Below are 13,164 nucleotides of genomic sequence, written 5' to 3'. Positions count from 1 at the left end.
GGTGTTTGTTGAGTTGGCATAGATCAAGATTAGGATTTGTCACTCCATGTATCGGAGAGGTATCTCTGGGCCCTCTCGGTAATGCACATCACTATAAGCCTTGCAAGCGAAGTGACTAATGAGTTAGTTGTGGGTAGATGCATTACGGAACGAGTAAAGAGACTTGTCAGTAACAAGATTGAACTAGGTATGAGGATACCGACAATCGAATCTCGGGCAAGTAACATACCGATGACAAAGGGAATTACGTATGTTGTCATAAGGTTCGACCGATAAAGATCTTCGTAGAATATGTAGGAGCCAATATGGGCATCCAGGTTCCGCTATTGGTTATTGACCAGAGAAGTGTCTCGGCCATGTCTATATAGTTCTCGAACCCGTAGGGTCCGCACACTTAAAACGTTCGTTGACGATATAGTACTATATGAGTTATGTATGTTGGTAACCGAATGTTGTTCGGAATCCCGGATGTGATCATGGACATGGCAAGGAGCTCCAGAATGCTCCAGAGGTAAACATTAATATATGGGATAATAGTGTTTGGTCTCCGGAAGGGTTCCGAAGTTCACCGAAAGGGGTTCCGGATGTTTTCCGAAATGGTTGGGTATGAGAACACTTTATTTGGACCAAAGGGGAAAGCCCACAAGGTTTTTGGAAAGCGCAAAAGGAAGTTTTGCGGAGTGCAGGGGCGAGATGCCAAGGTCCTTGGCGTCTGGGTCCAGACGCCATGAATCCTGGCGTCTGGCCCTGGAGTTCGAGAAGGACTCTTGCCTTTCGGGTGAAACTGACTTTGTGAAGGCTTTTACTCCAAGTTTCGACCCCAAGACTCAACATATAAATAGAGGGGCAGGGCTAGCACCAAAGACACTTCAAGAATCACCAAGACGTGTGTTGGATGTTAGGGAATGCAGTATTACAAAAAAATTCCTACGACCATGCAAGATCTATCTAGGAGATGCATAGCAACGAGAGGGGAGAGTGTGCCTACGTACCCTCGTAAACCGAAAGCGGAAGCATTGAGTAACGCGATTGATGTAGTCGAACATGTTCGCGATCCAACTGATCAAGTACCGAACGCACGGCACCTCCGCGATCTGCACACGTTCAGCTCGGTGACATCCCTCGAACTCTAGATCCAACTGAGGCTGAGGGAGAGTTTCGTCAGTAGGACGGCGTGTTGACGGTGATGATGAAATTACCGACGCAGGGCTTCGCCTAAGCACTACAACAATATAACCGAGGTGGAAATCTGTGGAGGGGGGCACCGTACACGGATAAGAAATCAACTTGTGTGTCTATGGGATGCCCCCCTCCCCCGTATATAAAGGAGGAGAGGAGGGGGCCAGCCAGCCTCAAGGGGCGCGCCGCAAGGGGGGGAATCCTACTCGTACTAGGAGTAGGCTCCCCCCTTTCCTAGTCCAACAAGGAAGGGGAGAGAAGGAAGGAGGGGGGGGGGCGCTACCCTCACCCTTTGTCCAATTCGGACTGGGGGCGCCACCTCCTGGTCGGCCCTCTCTCCTGTAAGGCCCATGGTAGCCCATTACCTTCCGGGGGGGGGGGGGGATTCTGGTAACCCTCCGGCACTCCGGTTTTATCCGAAACCTCCCGGAACACTTCCGATATCCGAATAACATGGTCCAATATATCAATCTTTATGTCTCGACCATTTCAAAACTCCTCGTCATGACCGTGATCTCATCTGGGACTCCGAACAACCTTCATATATCAAATCACATAAACTCATAATACCAATCGTCATCGAACGTTAAGCGTGCGGACTGTACGGGTTCGAGAACTATGTAGACATGACCGAGACACTTCTCCGGTCAATAACCAATAGCGGAACCTGGATGCTCATATTGGTTCCTACATATTCTACAAAGATCTTTATCGGTCAAACCGCACAACAACATACATTGTTCCCTTTGCCATCGGTATGTTACTTGCCCGAGATTCGATCGTCGGTATCATCATACCTAGTTCAATCTCGTTACCGGCAAGTCTCTTTACTCGTTCCGTAATCCATCATCCCGTAACTAACTCATTGGTCACATTGCTTGCAAGGCTTATAGTGATGTGCATTACCGAGTGGGCCCAGAGATACCTCTCCGACAATCGGAGTGACAAATCCTAATCTCGATCTATGCTAACTCAACAAACACCATCGGAGACACCTGTAGAGCATCTTTATAATCACCCAGTTACGTTGTGACGTTTGATAGGACACTAAGTGTTCCTCCGGTATTCGTGAGTTGCATAATCTCATAGTCATAGGAACATGTATAAGTTATGGGGAAAGTAATAGCAATAAACTAAACAATCATAGTGCTAAGCTAACGGATGGGTCTTGTCCAGCACATCATTCTCTAATGATGTGATCCCGTTCATCAAATGACAACACATGACTATGGCTAGGAAACTTGACCATGTTTGATAAACAAGCTAGTCTAGTAGAGGCACACTAGGGACACTCTGTTTGTCTATGTATTCACACATGTACTAAGTTTCCGGTTTTACAATTCTAGCATGAATAATAAACATTTATCATGATATAAGGAAATACGAATAACAACTTTATTATTGCCTCTAGGGCATATTTCCTTCACCGGCAACCCCGTCCCCTCTAGTTTATCCTCCGTCATAGTTTCTGTTATGCTTGGCGAAGCCCTGCGGAGATTGTTCTTCACCAACACCGTCACCACGCTGTCGTGCTGCCGGAACTCATCTAGTACTTCGCCAGTCTTGTTGGATCAAGAAGGCGAGGACGTTATCGAGCTAAACGTGTGCTGAACGCAGAGGTGCCGTACGTTCGGTACTTGATCGGGACGGATCGTGAAGGTGTACAACTACATCAACCACGTTGATAAACGCTTCCACTTTGCTATCTTCATGGGTATGAAGGTGCTCTCCCCCTCTCGTTGCTATGCATCTCCTAGATAGATCTTGCATGATCGTAGGTAATTTTTTGAAATTGCAAGCTACGTTCCCTACAGTGGCATCCGAGCTAGGTCTATCCGTAGATGATATGCACGAGTAGAACACAAAGAGTTGTGGGCGATAATGGTCATACTGCTTACCACCAACGTCTTACTTTGATTCGGCGGTACTGTTGGATGAAGCGGCCTGGACCGATATTACATGACCGCATTCATGACACTGGTTCTACCGACGTGTGTCATCATCACCGTCGCCACACCGTCATGCTGACGGAACTCTCCCGCGTCCTCAACTGGATCAAGAGATCGAGGGACGTCATCGAGCTGAACGTGTGCTGAACACAGAGGGGCCGTACGTTCGGTTCTTGGATCGGTTGGATCACGAAGACGTTCGACCACATCAACCGCGCTACTAAACGCTTCCGCTTTCGGTCTATGAGGGTACGTGGACACATTGTCCCCGCTCGTTGCTATGCATCTCCTAGATAGATCTTGCATTATTGTAGGATTTTTTTTGAAATACTACGTTCCCCAATAGTGGCATCCGAGATAGGTCTATGCGTAGATGTTATATGCACGAGTAGAACATAATGAGTTGTGGGCGATAAGAGCATCTCCACTAGGCCCCCCAATAGCCCCCCAGGACCGCTTTGTTTGCGCCGGATGTAAAAAAACGTCCCAGCCATGCACCCAAGGCCCCATTTTTAGCCGGATTTGACAAAAGTTTGAGCCATCGCTCTCCGCCGGAACCCAGCGCACTGGGGGCGAGCTGGGAACACCGGCGCTAGTTTTTGCATGCAACTGGCCCACCCTCAGCCTCCCACCTCACTCTCTTCTCTCTTTTCATCTGGGTCCTACCCACGTGCCCTCACACTCTCTCCTCTCTTTTCCTCTCTCCTCTCCCATGCCTCTCTCTCGCGCGCCGACGAGGCCCCGACCCCGCCGACCAAGCCGCCGCGCCCCTCTCATCCGACCCCTCCTCCTTCCCAGCCCAACCGCCCCGCGCTTTGGCACGTCTCGCCGCGCATCTGCCCACGCATGCCTGAGTCCTCTCAGCGCCGCCGCCTCCCCCATCCCCGCACTTCCGCCTTCGCTGGCGTCCTCCGCCTCCCCGCACCATGGCCTCATCTCCGGCCGTCGCACCCGCCCCCGCGCCACTCCTCTGCACCGCGCCCGATGCGGCCCGCACATGCCGCGTCCCCGCAACTCCCTCGCCGGCCATGGCCCACTGTTGCCTCGCGTCGGCGTATCCCCCTCGCTCCGGTCGCTCGCCCCATGCGCGCCAGCGTGCTTCCCTCGTCGCGCGCTTGAGGGAGTCCTGGATTAGGGGGTCCTCGGACAGCCGGACTATATCCTTTGGCCGGACTGTTGGATTATGAAGATACAAGATTGAAGACTTTGTCCTGTGTCCGGGTTGGACTCTCCTTTGCGTGGAAGGCAAGCTTGGCAATTCGGATATGTAGATCTCCTCCCTTGTAACCGACTCTGTGTAACCCTAGCCCCTTCCGGTGTCTATATAAACCAAGGGTTTAGTCCGTAAGACAACAACAATCATAATCATAGGCTAGCTTCTAGGGTTTAGCCTCTACGATCTCATGGTAGATCAACTCTTGTAATACTCATATCATCAAGATCAATCAAGCAGGAAGTAGTGTATTACCTCCGTCGAGAGGGCCCGAACCTGGGTAAACACTGTGTCCCCCGCCTCCTGTTACCATCCGCCTTAGACGCATAGTTCGGGACCCCCTACCCGAGATTCGCCGATTTTGACACCGACAACGCTCACCACCGGTCACGCAACTCCGAGACCGGGCGAGCTCGTGGCCGTAGCCAGAGAGGACACCTGGTCGTGGTGGAAGTACTGGCGCAGGCCGCGCGCCCCGGCACCGCACTCATGCGTGCGCACATCCATGGCGGAGGCACCTGACAAGGAGGAGCTGGATGAGGCACGGAGAAGGAGCACGCGGACGCCAACTGGCATGGGAGCAGACGGGACGGCGTGGGCATGGCCGGGGCGGAGCGTTGCGGGCGCGGCCGTGGAGTGGGGACTTGCCGCTCGCTGCTCGTCGGAGTCCTCTCCCCGTCGGCCATCTGGACAAAACGGAAGAGCGAGCCCAGCTGCACCAGCGAGTAGGCCAGCTTCCGGGGGAGGGGCGGGAGTTGCCGCCGAGCTCGCGCAGCTGCACCTCCGGGTCGCCTCCAAGATTCGCTGCCGCAGCTGCAGTCCACCTCTGGGTCGGCTCCAAGCTCGCGCCGACAAGGAGGGAGGGGGAGCATGCTGGATGGCGGCGAGTGGCGCCATGGCGAGGGCGGCGAGCATCAGGAGGGCCGCGAGACATGGCGAGGGCGTGCGGACGAGTGGATAAGTGCGTGGGGGGCAACGAGTGGATAATTTTTCACCGCAAGACTATATGTTTCGTCGGAAGCCCCCCAAGTGGCAAAAAATGCCTCCTAGGGGGCTCAACGGCTGGAGATGCTCCAATAGTCATACTGCTTACCAGCAACGTCTTACTTTGATTCGACGGTATTGATGGATGAAGCGGCCTAGACCGACATTACATGACCGCGTTCATGAGACTGGTTCTACCGACGTGCTTTGCACACAGGTGGCTAGCGGGTGTCTGTTTCTCCAACTTTAGTTGAATCGAGTTTGACTACGCACGGTACTTGTTGAAGGTTAAAACATCACACTTGACGAAAAATCGTTGTGGTTTTGATGCGTAGGTAAGAACGGTTCTTGATAGAAGCCTGTAGCAGCCACGTAAAACTTGCAACAACAAAGTAGAGGACGTCTAACTTGTTTTTGCAAGGCATGTTGTGATGTGATATGGTCAAGACGTGATGAGATATAAATTGTTGTATGAGATGATCATGTTTTGTAAAAGTTATCGGCAATTGGCAGGAGCCTTATGGTTGTCGCTTTATTGTACGAAATGCAATTGCCATGTAATTGCTTTACTTTATCACTAAGCGGCAGCGATTGTCGCAGAAGCAATAGTTGGCGAGACGATGCGATGGAGACCAAGGTGTCAAGCCGGTGAAGATGGAGATCAAAGGCACAAGATGATGATGGCCATATCATGTCACATATTTTGATTGCATGTGATGTTTATATTTTATGCATCTTATTTTGCTTAGTATAGCGGTAGCATTATAAGATGATCCCTCACTAAATTTCAAGGTATAAGTGTTCTCCCTGAGTATGCACCATTGTTACAGTTCGTCATGCCGAGACACCACGTGATGATCGGGTGTGATAAGCTTTACGTTCACATACAACTGGTGCAAGCCAGTTTCGCACGTGCAGAATACTCGGGTTAAAATTGACGAGCCTAGCATATGCAAATATGGCCTCGGAACACTGAGATCGAAAGGTCGAACGTGAATCATATAGTAGATACGATCAACATAGTGATGTTCACCATTGAAAACTACTCCATCTCACGTGATGATCAGACATGGTTTGTTGATATGGATCACGTGATCATTTATATGACTAGAGGGATGTCTATCTAAGTGGGAGTTCTTAAGTAATATGATTAATTAAACTTTAATTTATCATGAACTTAGTACGTGATATTTTTTTCATATCTATGTTGTTGTAGATCAATGGCCCATGCTACCGTTCCCTTGAATTTTAATGTGTTCCTATAGAAAGCTAAGTTGAAATATGATGGTAGCAACTACACGGAATGGGTCCATAACTTGAGGATTATCCTTATTGCTCCACAGAAGAATTACGTCATGGAAGCACCGCTAGGTGCAAGACCCGCTGCAGGAGCAATTCCAGACGTTATGAACGTCGGGCAGACTAAAGCTGATGACTACTCGTAGTTCGGTGTGCCATGCTTTACGGCTTAGAATCGGGACTTCAAAGACGATTTGAACATCATGGAGCATATGAGATGTTCTAGGAGTTGAAGTTAATATTTCAAGCAAATGCCCGAGTTGAGAGATATGAAGTCTCCAACAAGTTCTATAGCTGCAGAATGGTGAAGAACAGTTCTGTCAGTGAACACATACTCAGAATGTCTGGGTACCATAACCACTTGACTCAGCTGGGAGTTAATCTTCCTAATGATAGTGTCATTGACAGAGTTCTTCAATCACTGCCACCAAGCTATAAAGGCTTCGTGATGAACTATAATATGCATGGGATGGAAAAGACTATTCTCGATCTCTTTGCGATGCTAAAGGATGCGGAGGTAGAAATCAAGAAGGAGCATCAAGTGTTGATGGTTAACAAAACCACTAGTTTCAAGAAAAAGGACAAAGGGAAGAAGGGGAACTTCAAGAAGAACAGCAAGCAAGTTGCTACTCAAGGTAAGAAGCCCAAGTCTGGACCTAAACCTGAAACTGAGTGCTTCTACTGCAAAGCGACTGGTCACTGGAAGCGGAACTGCCCCAAGTATTTGGCGGATAAGAAAGATGGCAAATTGAAAGGTATATTTGATATACATGTTATTGATGTGTACCTTACTAATGCTCGTAGTAGCGCCTGGATATTTGATACTGGTTCTGTTGCTCATATTTGCAACTCAAAACAGGGGCTATGGATTAAACGAAGACTGGCTAAGGACGAGGTGACGATGCGCATTGGAAAAGGTTCCAAGGATGATGTGATCGCCGTCGGCACGCTACCTCTACATCTATCGTCGGGATTAGTTTCAGACCTGAATAATTGTTATTTGGTGCCAGCGTTGAGCATGAACATTATATCTGGATCTTGTTTAATGTGAGACAGTTATTCATTTAAATTAGAGAATAATGGTTGTTCTATTTATATGAGTAATATCTTTTATGGTCATGCATCCTTGATGAGTGGTCTATTTTTCCTGAATCTCGATTGTAGTGATACACATATTCATAATATTGAAGTCAAAAGATGCAAAGTTAATAATGATAATGCAACTTATTTGTGGCACTGCCGTTTAGGTCATATTGGTGTAAAGCGCATGAAGAAACTCCATGCTGATGGACTTTTGGAATCACTTGATCATGAATCACTTGATGCTTGCGAACCATGCCTCATGGGCAAGATGACTAAGACTCCATTCTCCGAAACAATGGAGCGAGCCACTGACTTATTGGAAATAATACATACTGATGTATGCAGTTTGATGTGTGTTGAGGCTCGCGGCAGGTATCATTATTTTCCGACCTTCACAGATGATTTGAGCAGATATGGGTATATCTACTTAATGAAACATAAGTCTGAAACATTTGAAAAGTTTAAAGAATTTCATAGTGAAGTGGAAAATCATCGTAAACAGAAAATAAAGTTTCTACGATCTTATCGTGGAGGTGAATATTTGAGTTATGAGTTTGGTCTTCATTTGAAATAATGTGGAATAGTTTCACAACTCATGCCACCTGGAACACCAAAACGTAATGGTGTGTCCGAACGTCGTAACAGTACTTTATTAGATATAGTGCGATTATGATGTCTCTTACCGATTTACCGCTATCGTTTTGGGGTTATGCTTTAGAGACGGCCGCATTCACGTTAAATAGGGCACCATCTAAATCCGTTGAGACGACACCATATGAACTATGGTTTAGTAAGAAACCTAAGCTGTCATTTCTTAACACTACTAGGGAAAAGCCTAATAGTAGCGTGGTTTTCAGGCCTATTAGTAGCACGGGGAACCGCGCTACTAGTAAGGCGCTACAGCTATTACTTAGCAGTAGCACGTGCGGCCCACGCTACTGCTAAGACATATAGCTGCAGTGCGTGTTTACTCCAGCGCTACTGCTAATCTAACTAGTAGTAGCGTGTTTCCTGTCCGTCGCTACTAGTATTTTTTTAGTGTATTTATACGCCGTTATACAAATTTTGATATAATACCAATTATGAGGTTCTTATATCAATATGTCCATAACAGTGTGTCAAATGAAGGTGGATTAGGTGATCAAGTTTGGATTAGTAGTATACTTTTGACATGCACCACATGTTGCCTCCACTTGAATCTAATCCGCCAACACAAGCTATTTAATCATCATCATAGTCATTACCACCAATAGTAGCTATTTAATCATCATAGCCATAGTGTAGCACACATCATCATCTTCAAACTCATTCTAGCTAGCTAATCACCACCAACACTAGCTGCGGTAGCTATATCTAATCTCCACTGAGGGAGTCCTGGGTTAGGGGTGTCCGGATGGCCGGACTATACCTTCAGTCGGACTGTTGGACTATGAAGATACAAGATTGAAGACTTCGTCCCGTGTCCGGAAGGGACTTTCCTTGGCGTGGAAGGCAAGCTTGGCGATACGGATATGCAGATCTCCTACCATTGTAACCGACTTTGTGTAACCCTAACCCTCTCCGGTGTCTATATAAACCAGAGGGTTTTAGTCCGTAGGACAACATACACAACAACAATCATACCATAGGCTAGCTTCTAGGGTTTAGCCTCTCTGATCTTATGGTAGATCTACTCTTGTACTACCCATATCATCAATATTAATCAAGCATGACGTAGGGTTTTACCTCCATCGAGAGGGCCCGAACCTGGGTAAAAATTCGTGTCCCTTGCCTCCTGTTACCATCCGGCCTAGACGCACAGTTCGGGACCCCCTACCCGAGATCCGCCGGTTTTGACACCGACATTGGTGCTTCCATTGAGAGTTCCTCTGTGTCGTCACCGTCAGGCTTGATGGCTCCTACGATCATCAATGGCGATGCAGTCCAGGGTGAGACCTTCCTCCCCGGACAGATCTTCGTCTTCGACGGCTTCGCACTGCGGGCCAATTCACTTGGCCATCTGGAGCAGATCGAAAGCTATGCCCCTGGCCGTCAGGTCAGATTTGGAAGCTTAAACTACACGGCTGACATCCGCGAGGACTTGATCTTCGATGGATTCGAGCCACTGCCGAGCGCGCCGCACTGTCACGACGAGCATGATCTAGCTCTGCCGCCGAATAGTGCCCTGGAGGCCGCACCTGCATCAGCTTCGACCCTTAATTCGGAGCCAACTGCGCCGATCGAGGATGGGTGGTTGGACGCCGCCTCGGGGGCTGCGATCCCAATGGTGATCGAGCCGAACACCAGCCCCGCACTCTGCGAGACTCGTGACTCTAAGGAGCCGGACTCCTCTCCGGACTTCGAACCCTCCGCGCCCCTGCCGGTCGAATCCGATTGGGCGCCGATCATGGAGTTTACTGCCGCGGACATCTTTCAGCACTCGCCTTTCGACGATATTCTGAAGACACTGAAGTCTCTCTCTTTATCAGGAGAGCCCTGGCCGGACTACGGTCAGCAAGGTTGGGATTCGGACGATGAAGAAAGTCAAAACCCACCCACCACCCACTTTGTAGCCACTGTCGACGACTTAACCGACATGCTCGACTTCGACTCCGAAGTCATCGACGGTATGGACGTCGATGAACAAGACGATGAAGAACCAGCACCTATCAGGCCCTGGAAAGCCACCTCGTCATATGACATATACATGGTGGACACCCTGAAAGAAGGAGATGGCGATGGAACAGCGGAGGATGACCCCTCCAAGAAACAGCCTAAGCGTCGGCATCAGCGGCGCCGCTCAAAATCCCGCCAAAACAAATACGGTGATTCCAGCACGGGAGATAATAATACTCCGAAAAGTGCCGAAGAAAACCCCCTCCAGCAAGATTTAGCACATGAGGATGGAGAAACCAGCCCTCATGAGAGAGCGGCAGACAGAGAGGTCGAGGACGAGCATTATATGCCTCCCTACGAAGATGAGGCAAGCCTCGACGACGACGAATTCGTCGTGCCAGAGGATCCCGTCGAGCAAGAGCGTTTTCAACGCAGGCTTATGGCCACGGCAAGAAGCCTCAAGAAAAAACAGCAACAGCTTAGAGCTGATCAAGATTTGCTAGTCGACAGATGGACTGAAGTCCTTGCGGCCGAAGAGCATAAACTCGAACGCCCCTCCAAGAGCTACCCAAAGCGCATGTTGCTACCCCGATTAGAGGAGGAAGCACTTGATGCGGCCGACCGGCCACCTCATGGCCGCGACAGAGAGGCCTCTCGGCCCTCCACTCAAGCCGCTCCCCGTACCAAGGCACGGGAATATGCACCGGACTTACGAGATATGTTGGAGGACAAGGCAAGGCAAACAAGATCGATCTATGGATCGCGTGGGCGCCCCACGGCTCGAGACGGTAACCGTCACGCCGGCCACAAATTCGGCAGGGCTGAACACAGTAGACAAAGCTCATTGGAGCTACGTCGTGATATAGCCCAGTAAAGAGGCGCCGCACACCCACTATGCTTCACAGACGAAATAATGGATCATCAAATCCCCGAGGGTTTCAAACCCGTAAACATCGAATCATATGATGGCACAACAGATCCTACGGTATGGATCGAGGACTATCTCCTTCATATCCATATGGCCCGCGGCGATGATTTCCACGCCATCAAATACCTCCCACTCAAGCTTAAAGGACCAGCTCGGCATTGGCTTAACAGCTTGCCAACAGGATCAATCAGTTGTTGGGAGGACCTAGAAGCCGCATTCCTCGACAATTTCCAGGGCACTTATGTGCGACCCCCAGATGCCGATGACCTAAGTCACGTAATTCAGCAGCCAGAGGAATCGGCCAGGCAATTCTGGACACGGTTCCTAACAAAGAAAAATCAAATAGTCGACTGTCCGGATGCTGAGGCCCTAGCAGCCTTCAAGCACAATATCCGTGATGAGTGGCTTGCCCGGCACCTTGGACAGGAAAAGCCGAAGTCTATGGCAGCACTCATGACACTCATGACCCGCTTTTGCGCGGAAGAAGACAGCTGGCTTGCTCGTAGCAACAATATGACCAAGTACCCTGGTAATTCGGATACCAGGGAAAGTAGTGGCAGGTCGCATCGCAACAAGCAGAAGCGCCACATTAACGGCGACAATGCTGAGGATATGGCAGTTAATGCCGGATTCAGAGGCTCTAAATCCGGTCAGCGGAAAAAGCCATTCAAAAGGAATCCTAGGGGCCCGTCCAGTTTGGACTGTATACTCGACCGCTTGTGCCAGATACATGGCACCCCCGAAAAGCCGGCCAATCACACCAACAGGGATTGTTGGGTGTTCAAGCAGGCAGGCAAGTTAAATGCCGAAAATGAAGACAAGGGGCTGCATAGGGATGACGACGAGGAGCCCCGGCCGCCGAACAACAGTGGACAGAAGGGTTTCCCCCCACAAGTGCGGACGGTGAACATGATATACGCAACCCACGTCCCCAAAAGGGAGCGAAAGCGCGCGTTAAGGGACGTATACGCGGTAGAGCCAGTCGCCCCAAAGTTCAACCCATGGTCCTCCTGCCCGATCACCTTTGATTGAAGGGACCATCCCACTAGCATCCGTCATGGCGGATTCGCCGCATTGGTCCTAGACCCAATTATTGACGGATTTCATCTCACTAGAGTCCTTATGGGCGGCGGCAGTAGCCTGAACTTGCTTTACCAGGATACAGTGCGGAAAATGGGCATAGATCCCTCGAGGATTAAGCCCACCAAAACGACCTTTAAAAGCATAATACCAGGTGTAGAGGCCAACTGTATAGGCTCAGTCACACTTGAAGTGGTCTTGGGATCTCCGGATAATTTTCGAAGCGAGGAGTTAATCTTCGATATAGTCCCATCCGTAGTGGCTATCACGCACTGCTCGGGCGAACCGCATTCGCCAAGTTCAATGCGGTACCGCACTACGCATACCTTAAGCTCAAGATGCCAGGCCCTCGAGGAGTAATTACGGTCAATGGAAACACCGAACGCTCCCTCCGAACGGAGTAGCACACGGCGGCCCTCGCAGCGGAAGTACAAAGCAGCCTCTCCAGGCAGTTCTCCAGTCCGGCCATTAAACGACCGGACACCGTCAAGTGCTCTCAGAGTAACCTACAACAAGACCGCCTGGCACGATCCGAGCAGGCGTAGCAATGCGGCCCCAACCCCAGCCCTCGCAAAAATGCGACACTAGTACTTCGCGTACATAACTACGCTCTAGAAATACCATGGGTACAGGGGGAGGGGCACCATCACGGCACGCCCGAAACACGGCTTAAACCGCACCAGGGGCTGCAGATTTTTTAATTTTCTCTTACTTTCAGGACTCCACTCTTCGGAAGGCCTGTTCGGCAGTTCAATTACCGCACAAACGATGCAAGAACCAGGGAAGCAGACAAGCCACGCCGCATTACGGAACTCCCAGGTGGTCTCTATCACGAGCAGTATACCTGTTTCGCA

At 49.7% G+C, this 13,164-nt stretch overlaps 1 pseudogene; it reads left to right on the top strand.

Annotated features, from left to right (window-relative positions):
- The first annotated feature begins 6,875 nt into the window (after positions 1–6,875).
- The window catches only part of LOC147961309 (uncharacterized), a 59,463-nt pseudogene continuing 53,174 nt past the window's right edge, over positions 6,876–13,164 (top strand).

The sequence above is a fragment of the Triticum urartu genome, chromosome 7A (assembly GCF_056163025.1).
Source record: "Triticum urartu cultivar PI428250 chromosome 7A, HENAU_Tu73, whole genome shotgun sequence".
Lineage (NCBI taxonomy): Eukaryota > Viridiplantae > Streptophyta > Magnoliopsida > Poales > Poaceae > Triticum > Triticum urartu.
The sequence above is the reverse complement of the archived record's forward strand: the minus strand, read 5'-3'. Positions and strand labels throughout refer to the sequence as shown.